Source organism: Lacerta agilis, chromosome 2 (assembly GCF_009819535.1).
Source record: "Lacerta agilis isolate rLacAgi1 chromosome 2, rLacAgi1.pri, whole genome shotgun sequence".
NCBI lineage: Eukaryota > Metazoa > Chordata > Lepidosauria > Squamata > Lacertidae > Lacerta > Lacerta agilis.
Genome location: NC_046313.1, coordinates 95871482 through 95885423, shown reverse-complemented (window position 1 = coordinate 95885423; position 13942 = coordinate 95871482). Strand labels below are relative to the sequence as shown.

The 13942-nt window shown below is 42.9% G+C and overlaps 1 protein-coding gene across 28 annotated transcripts in view; it reads right to left on the bottom strand.

The window, feature by feature from the left end:
* The window catches only part of MAGI1 (membrane associated guanylate kinase, WW and PDZ domain containing 1), a 464153-nt gene that overhangs the window by 334049 nt on the left and 116162 nt on the right, over positions 1 to 13942 (bottom strand). The gene's annotated exons all lie outside the window — the stretch shown is intronic.

Below are 13942 nucleotides of genomic sequence, written 5' to 3'. Positions count from 1 at the left end.
TGCCCTTCATCCAAAGACCATAGGACAGTTTATAACATAAAAATAGAAAATGAAAACAAAACATACATTTCATATTAAGAACAACACCAAGGTTACAGGTTCAATCTCTGTACGGGACAGCTGCATATTCCTGCATTGCAGAGGGTTGGACTAAATGATCCTCAGGATCCCTCCCAACTCTGTGATTCTATGACCTAAAGCTTCTGCAACAACACACACACCCAAAAAAGCATTTTAAATGCCATAGATTATTTAATCAACCCAAGGCCTGGTGATCACACAGGAGGAGATACAGGAGATGAAACACTGGGAAACTCTGTGTGATTAGCTCTCCAGGAATACAATCCTCTAGCTAGTCCATTGTTTTTAAAGGAATTTGCACCGAGACAGCCTACTGCAGAAAATATTATTTTTAGCTCCCGTCATATAAGCTCAGACAATTCCTGCGCTGTGCTTGTTTTAGAATTTAATATTAATTCATTCGCACAAAGGAGAAATAGTCAAGTTAGAAAAGAAAAACGCTACTTCAAATATTTGCATTTTTCTATTAGTTTGATTGAGGATGGGTTCACGGACCACATCATGCCATTAACAAAAGAAGGACTTAAAAATTCCCTGCTCTGTGTACACACAGTGAAGAAAGACTTAGCCAAACAGTGCTCCCTGCAGCCATTGTTGAATGAAAATATTCCATAATTCCCAGTGGATTATGGAAACGAGACTGGTGCATGGGGAGGGAGGACAGGAAAGACTTATCTGGGACGCTATGGTGTGACTTTTGGGTCAGAAGGCTGAGCAAAAGTTTCTCATAAGGGCAAAGCAGCAGTGATGGTATTGAGAGTGATGATTTAGAGCTGAAAGTGATACAGCACCCTATTTAAATAAGCAACTCCCATTCCCAAAAAGAACATCACGCCAATAGCTCCATTCATGCATTATACCTGTGAAAGGGGCCCCTTTATTTATTTGTTTATAAAAAATATTTATATGCTGCTATATCACAAATATATATCAAAGCCGCTTGCAACAATAAAAAATAAGATAAATCCATCTAATAAAAGCACACAAAAAAACAAAGTTGAAAAAACCAAAAAGTTTTAAAAGCAACAATTGTCAAAAAGGGTAGACAAGCCACATTGTTTCACCAGGCCTGGTTCTAATATCCATGTCCTTAATAGAGACATCTGAGCAGGTTTGTCATATGCAGGTAGACTTCCATGGGAGATGGAATCCCAACCGCACCACACAGCCCACGCACATAGGCTTACCTGACTCAGATGTGTCCTTGCTCAATGTGTGGATGTCAGGGGGGGTGGAGCTGAAGAAGCTGCACAATGTCACGGGGTGGGGGAGGGAGACCAGCAGCATGGATCCATTTCCCTTTTCAGTGTGTGCACCTCCTTCACGCACTGGGAGCTAACATTAGCTTTCAAACCACACTTCTAAATACATTTTACTACCTCCCCCTGTAAAGACCTGTAAGGTCACGTAGCTATGAATACATTTCACTAGTGCCATGGCACCCTACAGAATTATCTCTAGGCGGTAGACCCAGTGGTGGAGGAAGCCTCTTTGCTGCCCGGGGCGGCGGCGCAGACGCACCCCCCTGGGGGTGGGTCACGACGCGAGGGGCAGGCAAGCGAGGAGGGGCGTCACACTTGTCGCTGGCATGATGCCCCTCCTCGCTGGCCTGCCCCTCACGCGGAAAAAGCCTGCCCCCTACGCCCCCCTTTGCTACGCCCCTGGGTAGACCCCCCCCAAAAAGGGGTATTTTCCGCCATTGGCCCTGCACTCTGGAATGCCACCTTCCCTCCGCCATAAGTGAAGCATCATTCATCAGTTGCTCCTGATGGGGCTGAAAATTAGGATTTTAAAACATATTTCAAAGTATGACCATTAATTCGACTGCACTTTACAAGCACCACTGTATTGTCATCCATCCTTGTACATTAAAAAAAAAATAATCCTTCCTAATGCTTACAGGTTACAGATGCCACCTCTCCCTCTTATCTGTGTTGAAAAGGGGGGGGGGAGGGAAGAGGGAGGGAATTTTCTAATTAATTGCTAATTCTTCTCCAAGGCTAAAAGCAGCAGGGCTGGAAGGTCAACGTGGAACAATTCAGAGACCACATTAAAGCCTCCTACTGTCTGAGGTTTCATCATTCCCTTCCCTTTCACAGCACAGTATCTCACCACCGCTGAGACACCTGATACGCTTTTCTACGGGGGGTAAGCAACGTTGATGAGAAACACTAAGAACTCTGCCTGTACGCGCATGGACCAATAAACAAGGCCTTCAAAAACTTACGCCAAGAAGCAGAGGTAGGGAGCTACAGCATGGAAATGAAACTTCCATAGGTAAATAGAATATACAGTCATACCTTGGATCCCAAACGCCTTGGTACTCGGACATTTTGGCTCCCGAACGCCGCAAACCCGGAAGTGAGTGTTCCAGTTTGCAAACGTTCTTTGGAACCCAAACCTCCGACGGGGCTTCCACAGCTTCCGATTTGCTGCAGGAGCTTCCTGCAGCCAATCAGAAGCTGTGCTTTGGTTTCTGGACATTCTGGAAGTCAAACAGACTTCCAGAAAGGATTTCGTCTGACTTCCGAGGTACCACTGTCATTAGAAGGGGGCACAGACAGAAAAGGTAAACTGTGGGAGCAAGTTCCATAGTTGGACTATGCTGAGTGAAGACATGCTTTCTTTTATATTCCTGAATCTTCCATCATTCAGATTCACTGTATGTCTGTAAGTTCTAGTGTTACGAGAGAGGGGGGGAAACTTTTCTCTATACACTTTCTCCATGCCGTGTATAATTTTATAAACTTTTACCATGCAACCGCTTATGCACCATTTTTTTAAACTAAGAAATCCCAAACGCTGCTCCATCCCCTTGATCACTTCGGCTGCTCCTTTCTGAAACCTTTCCAAACTCTACAACACCCTTTCTGAGGTCAGAACCGTACACCCTTTCCCAAATGCGGTTGCGCCACAGATTGATTTAACGGCATTATGATATTGGCAGTTTTACTTTTATGCGTAAAAAAGAGAGAGTCACGTTTGCTTGATTAAAACCATTTTGTTGTTGTTAAAACTCTTCAAAGAATTAAAAGAGAAAACTCAGCATTATTCTCACAGAGCGTGATGCTCTGCCGCCTAAATTCTATGCGCACCACATTTAAGACACTTCGCAACTTCAAAAAAAAGAGAGGTGGCTCTGGCATGTCGGGGGAGGAGAATTATTAGAGTTACCAGATGCCAAGGCTTGTGGTAGACAGTAGGGGTTTGTGCTACTTCCCCACCCTGAAAGCGTATGAGCTATAGGCTCCCTCCAGAGTTCGAACACAGCAACATCTGGCAAGTCTAGACATACAGGCAGATTAAAGTCATCACAAAAACAGCACAGAGAAAGCGGACAAGAGCCATTTTGTCAGTTTCTTCCTTCCAAACGTTGCTAGAAGACGTAGGAGGTTATGAAGACCAATAATGCATCTGGATTCTGTTTTATTTTCCATGCTCTCTCCAATTTGTGGCAGACTGGCTCATTAATAGGTGCGGCAACTGCCCCACGAACACACGCCACAAACACAGGTGAGACATGACTCGGAGACCATTGCAACTTTGAAAGAGGAGACGGCAAGATCTTCCTTCTCACTCCTCTCTTCAATTTGCTCTTGCCTGTTGGAGCAAGGTGCTTTGCTTTGCCCCACAGCAAGCAGGAGGATGGCTGGTCTAAGAGAAAGTCTGGGCCAGGAGAAGGAGCAGCTGGTTCATTCTTGGCTACTGCAGTGCTGTTTAAAAGGGCGATGCAAGTTCTTAGGGATGAAATTTGGCAACTCTAGTAGGTAGGTCTATGTGTGAGAGATTATGAAGACAAATACTAGAGTACTAAACTGGCTTCCAGGGTAGAACTGAATTGCAGACATTCTGAGAACTGGACTGGTTAGCAGACTGTTTGCATGGTGTCTAGGAGATGAAGGCTGAGCAAAGAACAAAGTGCTGAATAAAGTCACAGGGTGGGAGAAAAGGCGGGTCCACTTCACTGCAGAAGCGGGTCAGATGTTTGAATGCTCCCACATGTGTGTCTGATTAATTCCACGCAAGAAAAAAAAACACAGCATGCAGGAAGAGCAGGCCAGACCAGGATCTTTCTCTGGCTTACATTTTTTAAGATCTCTTCTTCTACCTACCTGGTGCAGTTCACAAACTCCACTCCTTGCCTTGTTCTCTCTCCCTGCAAGCCTTCATTTGGTCTCATCAGTCCTCCTGCCTGATTCTTCTTTTACCACCACCACCACCACCACCACCCCCCCGCTTCATTTGCCAGGGACCCCTTTTGAAATGGGCCTCAATAGCTTACCTCTCCCAATCCACAGTTTCACCACATCCTCCAATCAGAATGTTGCCTTAATGGCAGTATGCCAGCCTATGCAGAGATGTGGACTTTTTTCTGTTCCTTGGCCAACTTTATTCCTCTACAAAAGCTGCCTCAGACCAAGTCAATTACCTGTCTATCCCAGGACTGTCTACTGCCATGTGCATTTAGGGTTTCCCTGCTCTGCGCCCCGCCCCGGCTATCCACTGGAGATGTAGGAGTTAAAACGTTGCACCTTCCGTTTGGTTAAGTGTATCCTCCATCATCAAGCTATGGTCTCTACCCTGACACATGGCTTCCTACCTGTATGACTGAATGAATTACGCCCTTTCCCAATTACTGCCCCAAACAACAACCACCTCAATCGAAACAACACATTACTACATTGTTTTTAAAAGGCAGCTTTAGAAGGCTTATCTCGGCAGCCACAGAAATAAATTCACTGAAGTATCCCCCAATTTCACCTTCCTGAAAAGTCGATAATCACATGCTCATTAAAAAGGGGGGGGGGAGTTCAACCATACCAAGTTTTGAAAGATACTCATTAACATAATTTTTGTCTGTGGTGACAACAGGCCATCTGCTGATCTGCAATCAAGAGTCAAACTTGCAGTTCAAACTGATACTTGCTGTGCCCAGTTACGTTTCATCTGGAAATTAAAAGGCAGAGCTCACATCCTCATACTACTTTCCCCAATTCCATCAACCCCTTTGGACAGGTAGCTCATTAACTCGGTCCCTTCTTACCACATACTGATTCATCCAGTGGTGATCATAGGTCCATTCCATACTTCATATCCACCACAAAGAGTCCACCAAGGCCATGGGTCTATGTAACCATGTGCTACAGTATGTGCAACATCTGAAAGCTGGTAACCGCACAGTTCAACATAATCATGTACCTGTAGAGGTTTTGAACACCATCACCACAGATTATTTTATCATGCTTTTTTTGAATTCTCTTTCAACAGTTTTGAATTCTCTTTCGTAATTCGAAAAGAACACTGGAGCCAGCCCTGTACGTTTTGGTGCCTGAGGCAAAACATCCCAGTGTGTGAGAGAGCGGCTCTCCAAGGGCTTCTCCTTAAGGAAAAGCCTTGCAAAGCATTGCTGCCAAAGGCGGGGAGCAAACTCTGCAAGGGCTTCTGGGAGACCGGCAGCAAAGCTCTGTGGAACACCTCCTGGGCCTAATAGTGACTCGGCTGCTGGTGTCACCTCCAAAGTGGTGTTGAGGCTGCTGCCAACGTCTGTGGGCTCCTGAGGACATGTTGCCAACCTCAGTGGGCACTTCATCGGCACCGGCCTCGGCACCATATTGGAAGCAGCCTTGGTGGTCGCTTTACCACCAGGTTGCCCACTCAGGAGTCATTTTGGAGGCAGCTGCAGCCTCAACACTGTTTCGGAGGAGGCTCTGCCAACATATTCGGCAGTGGGCTCAGAAGGCATGGTAGCGGGATCTGCCACCTGAGGGTGCCTCATGGTAAGGTTGGCCTTGACTGGAACAATGACTGAAGTGCCTATCCCATTTAAAGCAGCAAGGTGAAACATCTGGAAGAAGCCACACTGGCTAACCCTTCTTTATACTTTTTAAAAAATACCCATCACCCTCAGCTGGAATACATATTAATGAAGCTTTTCTTTTTTTATTAAAAAAAAATCATTTACAGTCATACCTTGTGTTGCTTTCCGCTTGTTACGGACTTTCAGCTTATGAACGCAGCCCACGCATGCGCAGAAGCGATCTGCGCACTTCACGCACGTGCAGAAGCTCTCAATCACGCCACACACATGCGCAGAAGAGGCGCTCTAGACTTTTCGGGGTGAGAACAGCACCCCAAAACGGATTAAGTCTGCAACTAGAGGTACCACTGTACAAGCAAATGATTGTCCTCTCATTTGGCATCTAGTATTTGAATTGTTTTAGTCCATTGTATGGTGGACAATTTAAAAACTATGTGTCTGGCCATTTTAGCACTCAGCTAAATCACATTTACAGTCAATATTAACACAGCGGAACATTCAGACCCCACAGCCTCTCCTGTGTGGGTCATATTGATCTCCTTGGTTTTGATCACCATAAATAAATGATACGATCTACATGATACACATATATATTGGCAGATTTTTAAAAAGCAGTTTAGGATTAAGGTGCTCTATGCATTCTGCTGAAAGAACAATAGGCATTCTGCAGAATAAAAAAGCAGTTGTCACCACCTGACCCTGGATGTCCAGACTAGTATAGGGGACACAGTCTCCCAAACATGGCTGAAAGGATTCAGAATAACAAAGAAAGTGATTTTAAAGGAGATGGGTGGCAGGAGACCCAAGTTGGATATTTAAAAAATCCCCAATCCATAGGGTAGTAGTCAACTAACTTTTACTCAAAGTAGACCCACTGAAATAACTAAGGCCATGTACACACACACTCATTCATTCTTCATCCAATGTGCTCCCACTGCTGGTTTGGAAAGCAGTGTGCCCACAATGTTGGCCACAATCAGTATCTATCCCACCATTTCTTATGAAATACTGATGTTTCCGCGCGTTTATGTGAAATGAGAAAATAATAGCTTGGCTGCATCTTAAGCTGGTGAGGTGCGCTTGGACTAACTTAATTTCAATGTGTCTACTCTTGATCAATACCTGCTGCCTTGCAGGACATCTTCGGGAGAAGAAAACCAGCCCAGAATGTTAAGTGACAAACCTGGCGCAAGAGGAAAGCAACAGTCAGAAAGCAAACAACAGGGAGCATGTGGGAGAGCCTAGAAGCTTTCCAGGGACTTCAGTGCTGGATTTCATTGAGGAAACAGTGAGTGAACTTGGATGATATCAAACCCTCTATCTAACCAATTTTAAGAGCATCTGATATGAATGTTCTGAGAGAGCCCCACAACTTGTGATCCTTCTCCAGACAAAACCTTAACGCCAACAAATCATGGCCAAATCTCAACTTCTCTCCTTTAGCAGACTTAAAAGTACAACTTTATGGCTCTATTTCCCCTCCTTATTCATTTCTAGATTCCCTTATCACCACACACTCAGCCCTGCTCCTATCATTAGTTGCTGCATCTGTTCCTCATTTGAAAAACCCACCACTTTGCTAATGCGTGTCTTAGCAAAAGATTACTATATGCCAGTTTAATAGGTGGACGTCCTCCAAGGGCTGCCTTGTCCTCAACAGGCACACGTCTGGTAACCAAGCCGGAGTCAACAAAGAACAAGATTACCAATGGCAGCGGGAGAAATTGCCAGTTAACATTACCCATGATACACTGGCATGCCAGAAAAGCCACGTTAATAGGTGGAATGATAACAGCTTTGCAATGGCAATGCCATTTTTGCATATATAGTTGGATGATATTTGTCTTCTACACACATAGAAAAAAGAGCAGGCCCAAGCGAGTCTTTTTGTAGGGAGTGCCAACATAGATAAGAAGCAACCACAAGATGGCTAGCTAACTTGTTGCTCAACTGTACCATTACAGATTGCAATTTGGGATTGGATGCCAGAATACTGCTTACATAAAATGCTCCCTTTCCCATAAAGATAAGGAGGTTCTAGGTCAGCTCCTACATTTACAGATTCACAAAGCTTCTCTCTTTTTTTGCAGAAAAGAGCATTCGCTCACTCATTACAAGGCTTGCGGTCTGAATTGATACAGTCCAGCCACCAATATGTTTACTAAGGGCTTCTGCTATTTCTGTGAATCTGTACTCTTTGGCTCTCAAAACAACAGAATTTTGTTGCTTGTGGCACCTAAATGACTAGACCCAGGACACCTTACGAGAGACAAAATACCAAGGTTCTTCATAGCTCAACCCACCACTACTGTGGAATAATAATAATAATAATAATAATAATAATAATAATAATAATAATTTATTTGTACCCCACTCTGGGCGGCTTCCATCAAATATTAAAAAAAACAAAAACACCTCTGCTGAGTTTTCACTGTTTTATTGCTTCATCCTGCTGCCCTTAAAAAAAAAAGTTATAATTTGCTTTGGTTGTTTGGAATTATTGGGTTTAACCTGCAGCATTGTTTTTAATTTATGATAAAAAGGAAACGGCAACAGGAGGGGAATACAATTCAATAAATGCATGGAAACTATATACATGCACTGACGCTTCAACTGCACCAGTTCTATTTGCTATATTTTAGCTTCTACCAAATTACAAACCCATAATCGTAACAGTAAAACAGCTCATTACTCGCTGATTTATGGCGCAGGTGCACAAGAAGGAATGTCGCTTACATTTGGAAGAACAGCAAACACAGCCACGAAGGTGACATCTTACGGCTGCGTGCATTTCATAAAAAACTTGGAAGTGTGCTCAGGGAAGCTGTACTCGGTCAGAACAATATATATATATATATACATCCCTGCTGTCTCTCACTTTTCACTGACACTAGGTTTAACTTACAGAAAGAATTATCCTAATAGACTGAGCTTCAGATCATAAAAGAGTAGTGTTTAAACTTGATTCCTTATTATATTAGTTGGTAGCTAAGGATAGGCTTGCCTGGCGTGCTCTGGTCCATGGGGTCACGAAGAGTCGGACACGACTGAACGACTGAACAACAACAACAAGGATGACTCTTCAAGCATAGGTATTTTTACTGATGCTAACATTTTAAAACCATGACAGGGTAAGATCCAGGAAGTCTCTGCTTTAAATCTCACTTCAGTTCTAAACATCACCCAGCGACCTATCTTGTGGTGGTGTTACAGGATTACTTAGACCAGCTTTCCTCAACCTGGTGATTTGCACTACAACTCCCATCAGTCCAGAACATCCAGAGGACACCAAGTTGAGGAATGCATGCAAAGCTGTAGAAAAGAAGCCATACAAATGCTTAATAATACTGGTTTGAAAAACAAAGGAAGTTTCTCTAACGATTGGAAGCCAATGGCATTTTAATTTTGAATGAGAGGTATGAGGAGGGGAGGCAGTAGAAATGTAACAGCCTTTTCTGCACATGTGAGAAGGGTCGTGAGCTGTCCATTAATGGGAAATAGGGAGATATTATATCAACCCATCGCAAATAATTAACATCGTGAACTGCTTTTATCAAGTGGAAATCTTACACTACCCTTCCCTACCCTGTTCCCCTCCAGATGTTCTGGACTACAACGCCTATCATCACATGCAGACACAAACAAATGCAGGGCAGCAGGCTGGGAAAGACTGTTCTACACACTATCATCCATGAGGCCTCCACTATTTCTCATTCCACCCAAGAGCCAAAAAACTTTTAATGGAAATCTCACTCGCAAAGGTGGATTTTGCACTCCAACTCAAGCAAGCAAAGTGTCCTCTGCCAACAGACACAAAAACTCACCTTTTGAAAGCAATGAAGCTGTTCATCTGTTGCTGTGAACCAGCTCCTCATAAACGAGTAATGCAAAAGCTATTTAGTTATAAGATGGCAAGTTCCCAGAGTTATGCTCCGAAAGTATAATTGGAATGCATGAAAATAATTAACTTTTAACTGCAAAAAAATTCAATACAGAAGATGCCGTTAACTGGTTGGTTCCAAAGTACTCTTATTTCATATTAATTTTTGACAGCCCACATGGGATAGCAGAGGAAACCAGAAAGTTTTAAGGTATTTTAAAAGCTTCCCTACTGTAAAGCCCCTCCTAATGCTTTGACACAGCCTCACCATCACCAAAATATGTAGCGTCACCTAGAAACCTCAACAAAGAAACTGCACCTGGAATGCAGGCACAAGACATGTGTGTTGCAGCTTGCACACGTGCAGCAATTTTTCAAAAACGTGCAGCTCCACCAAACTGCCCCGGGTGGGAATTTCCACATGCGTTCAAAATTGCAGCTGTTGTGTTGGTGTTGTGATAAGTTGGGGGGCAAGGTTAGTCTATATCAGGCATAGGCAAACTCCGGCCCTCCAGATGTTTGGGACTACAATTCCCATCATCCCTGACTACTGGTCCTGTTAGCTAGGGATGATGGGAATTGCAGTCCCAAACATCTGGAGGGCTGGAGTTTGCCTATGCCTGGTCTATATGGTGCCAGAGTCCCTTCTACTTCTTGGGGTCCCAGATCCTGGGTTAAAATCTAATGGAGAATTCCATTGTTGAACTAGTCAGGCATGTTTCTTTGTGAGTTAATAACCCTAAGGACACTTAGTGTAACAAAAGAAGTTGCTCTGTGCCAGAGACAAATCGTTGGGCTGCCCTCTCCTCACCTTACTGGTAGTTAGAAGACAAAAGCCAGGGCCAGGGTTTTGTGTGAGAGAGCAGAGAGAAAGGAGCAGACTGCAGCTAAAGAGACAGAACCATGCTGGACTTCTGCTCGAATCCATGGGAGAAGCAAGACCTTTTGGGGTGCAAATGCTGTGATCCCCTCCATCTTTTACTCAGGTTGTATATTCTTGATTAATGAGAATATTAGAGAATCTTCATTTAAAATAGGAGAATATTCATTTTAATGCATTGAAAATGATATGATTTTAATGCATTGAAAATGATATAATTAGGCAATATACATGTTTATTCAGGAATTAAAGAACCTTTTAATAAGGGTGAAAGAGGAGAGCGCAAAATATGGTCTGAAGCTCAACATCAAAAAAATTAAGATCATGTCCACTGGTCCCATCACCTCCTGGCAAATAGAAGGGGAAGAAATGGAGGCAGTGAGAGATTTCACTTTCTTGGGTTCCATGATCACTGCAGATGGTAACAGCAGTCACGAAATTAGAAGACGCCTGCTTCTTGGGAGAAAAGCAATGACAAACCTAGACAGCATCTTAAAAAGCAAAGACATCACCTTGCCAACAAAGGTCCGTACAGTTAAAGCTATGGTTTTCCCAGTAGTAATGTATGGAAGTGAGAGCTGGACCATAAAGAAGGCTGATCGCCGAAGAATCGATGCTTTTGAATTATGGTGCTGGAGGAGACTCTTGAGAGTCCCATGGACTGCAAAAAGATCAAACCTATCAATTCTTAAAGAAATCAGCCCTGAGTGCTCACTAGAAGGACAGATCCTGAAGTTGAGGCTCCAGTACTTTGGCCACCTCATGAGAAGAGAAGACTCCCTGGAAAAGACCCTGATGTTGGGAAAGATGGAGGGCATAAGGAGAAGGGGACGACAGAGGATGAGATGGTTGGACAGTGTTCTCGAAGCTACTAACATGAGTTTGGCCAAACTGCAAGAGGCAGTGAAGGATAGGCGTGCCTGGCGTGCTCTGGTCCATGGAGTCACGAAGAGTCGGACACGACTGAACGACTGAACAACAACAACACATTTATTCATGGGTAAACATGTTCAGATGGCAACCAAAAACTGTACAGATACAATGGGGCAATGCAGTGAATTTGCATTCGTTGATTTTTGTTGCACCAAACTTGAAACTGAAAATTCAACGTGAATGACTCACATTAATCACATTTCAGAACTGCTAATGGTGAATGACACAATGTCCAGTAATGTAACTGGATCAAAAAAACAACAACATTATTCGTTACTTACACTGGCAATATCCCAGCTTAACTTATTATTTACTAGATTTTTAACATGTGGGTTGTAAAACTGGTTCTTACATTAGAATTTACAGTTTGTGGAGAATATTCTCCGGAGAATTTTCTAGCAGAGAATATTCTCACCTCACATCACTACATGCAAATAAACCATATATCATAAAGACACCACAGTCACCATTGTTGCTCATGCCCAGGAACCCAAACCCTGGGTAAGTGCCTGGAACCCCTAGGATCTTTCATCGCTCAGAGATTGGGGTGTCATGCAACAGTATTAAGAGTATTTTGTATCTGTTTTGTATCTGGGCATAGTCTTTCTACTAGAAAGGTGGTGGGTGGCTGTGGCCTTCCAGATGTTTGGGACTACAACTCCCATCATCCCTAGCTAACAGGACCAGTGGTCAGGGATGATGGGAACTGGAGGGCCAAGTTTAGCCATGCCTGCCTTAGGCAAATGCGACCCAGCAATGGATTGCTCCGTATAAACAGCTTGCTATTTCTGAAAACATTAGTGCTATTTTAAAATAATGAAAATGCATCTTTACCCAACAGCCTGGTGGCACAATATAATGAAAAAGTGCTATTCTCTGCAGACAGGTATGTCATATGTATAGCATATGTGCAGGCAAAACAGGGCTGAGGCCAACACTTCACAGGTCTGATACAATAGGCGCTTTAATGTTCAATTAAAGAACATCTTGGAAGAAATCTGGAGGTCATTTGAAGTCTCTTTTTATTCAAAATTTCAACTGTAACAGAAACTTCTGTTTGTTTCCCAGACAAGAGTTGCAGTTTCAAATGTGTGAAGCTTCTAGACCTCTACGGACACATGAACACATCAGTAACAAAGAACAAGTATATAGCTTCAACACAGCACTTTGTCAGAAGGACAGAAGCTAAATACTGTATCCAGCAAGGGGCCGAGGGTTTATACCTCTAATTCTAAGCATTGCTAGTGACAACATTAAATCTGAGGCAGATGTTTGGACACCAGAACAAAAGGGATCAGTAATACTGGTGCGAAACACTGAGCTGTTCATCCGCAAGAGTCAAACACACTTCAGTGTACACACCCAAAGGCAAAGCACGAGCGTTTGACTTGCCAAAAAACTGCTGCTCTGTTAAATGATACCCAAAACTGAAGACCTAAGGAAATTGATATACCGGTAGGCTTTTAAAAGAGCGTATTATCTTTCATACCTTGTTTATTTTAGTTAGCATCACTACACACACATTGTCACAAAGCAAAATGCAAGAAAAAAAAGTGAAATGGACAAAATATATTGGACCATGCATCATATATTTTCTTGAAAATTACTAGAATTAAGCATTATTAAATATTATTTCTTTAGAATATAAAATTCACCAGTTGAATGGAAGCTTTTGCCTAACTCAATTACTAGAGTGATTTATAAGCTCTGCAACACTTTTGCCTTAATCTATAAAGTGGTGAAATACCTTCATCATACAAAATGGGCTGACACCAATCCAGCCCACTGAGGCGGCCATACTCTTCCTGTTGGAAGACTGCCGTGCAGCTGAATTGCCAAATAGGAGCAAAGGACTAGTGGAAGCCTTGGCAAGCTAAAAATGCCTGTCATAAGACATAACGGTCATGAATTAGGCAGACTTTGTTTAACTGATATATCAGGAACAGGCATTGCACATAATAAAAATTCATTTAATTTGGCACGAGAGTTACCTATTTCACGGAGACAGCAGATCTGTGCTTGTTTCAGGAACGAATCCAACCCGTTTATTTAAAAAAAAAAAAAAAAACCACAACAAACTTGTTTCAACCCCTTGCTGTGAAAAAAATGCCAGGTTTGTGCAGGAAAAGAGAAAACAAATAGGGGTATCATATATCCAATTAAGGGTGGATCCATTAGAATCAATCGCTTTAAGTTGTTTGTCCAGTGATTTGAGTGCGGTCAACTCTAAGATTGACTGCTATCACCCTAAATCAGAACAGTAGCAATTCAACCATTCTGTGGATCTTCCAGAGTAAACTTTTGTCAGAGTAAACAAAGTAAATCTCTTTTGTCCAAACGAATACACACT